This window comes from Mercurialis annua (assembly GCF_937616625.2).
Source record: "Mercurialis annua linkage group LG4 unlocalized genomic scaffold, ddMerAnnu1.2 SUPER_6_unloc_35, whole genome shotgun sequence".
Taxonomy (NCBI): domain Eukaryota; kingdom Viridiplantae; phylum Streptophyta; class Magnoliopsida; order Malpighiales; family Euphorbiaceae; genus Mercurialis; species Mercurialis annua.
The window spans coordinates 57,501-58,806 of NW_026605966.1; positions in this window are offsets into that span (position 1 = coordinate 57,501).

Sequence of the window (1,306 nt, forward strand, 5' to 3'; positions counted from 1 at the left end):
CCTTCGGCAGTTGGTGCAGGGAGGTGAGGCATAGTGCACCCCCCTAAAGAGCTCTTAGGACTTTTTTTGGACTGACAGGAGGAAATATCACATGTGCCCAGCAACCCCCCCCCCCCATTTTTAAAAATCGGCATGGAATTTTGATCTGAAATTTTGGAAATATGTTTATATATACCCAAACCTGCATAATAACAAATATCAGAATTTTTCGAGTCCCGGAAGTATTTTATTTTATTTATTTATCGTTTTACCTTCGGAAATTCATAACCGGCAAAAAAAAATTCCAAAAATCACCAAACTTCTTTCTAAATTCCTCATTTAATATATATTAACTACTGTATGAATATTGTTCGAGGAAAGTATTATAGAATTTCACTTAGTGCAAGACATATACATTTTTACACAGAGCAGAGGTTCATTCGGCTGGGAAGCAAAACCAGCAGAGGTTCATACGGCTGGGGAATGTATGCAAGGCATGCCAAGGCATGCCGAAGGGCTGCTGAAGCCCAGCCGAGAGGCTGCCGAAGGGCTGCCGAAGCCCTGCCGAAGGGCTGCCGAAGCCCTGCCGAAGCCCTGCCGATGCCCTGCCGAAGCCCTGCCGATGCCCAAGGGCTGCCCATGCGCTGCCGAAGGGCTGCCGAAGCCCTGCCGAAGCCCAGCCGAAGGGCTGCCGAAGGGCTGCCCATGCGCTGCCCATGCGCTGCCGAAGGGCTGCCGAAGCCCTGCCGAAGCCCAGCCGAAGGGCTGCCGAAGGGCTGCCCATGCGCTGCCCATGCGCTGCCGAAGGGCTGCCGAAGCCCTGCCGAAGGGCTGCCGAAGGGCTGCCGAAGGGCTGCCGATGCCCAAGGGCTGCCCATGCGCTGCCGAAGGGCTGCCGAAGCCCTGCCGAAGGGCTGCCGAAGGGCTGCCGAAAGGCTGCCGAAGCCCTGCCGATGCCCAAGGCCTGCCGAAGGGCTGCCGAAGGGCTGCCGAAGGGCTGCCGAAGGGCTGCCGAAGCCCTGCCGAAGCCCTGCCGAAGCCCTGCCGAAGGGCTGCCGAAGCCCTGCCGAAGGGCTGCCGAAAGGCTGCCGAAGCCCTGCCGATGCCCAAGGGCTGCCGAAGGGCTGCCGAAGGGCTGCCCATGCGCTGCCGAAGGGCTGCCGAAGGGCTGCCCATGCGCTGCCGAAGGGCTGCCGGTGCGCTGCCGATGCGCTGCCGAAAGGCTGCCGAAGCCCAGCCGAAAGGCTGCCGATGCCCAAGGGCCGCCGCTGGGCTGGCGAAGGCCTGCCGACCGGCTGCCGAAGGTCCTTCCGATGGACATGCGAGG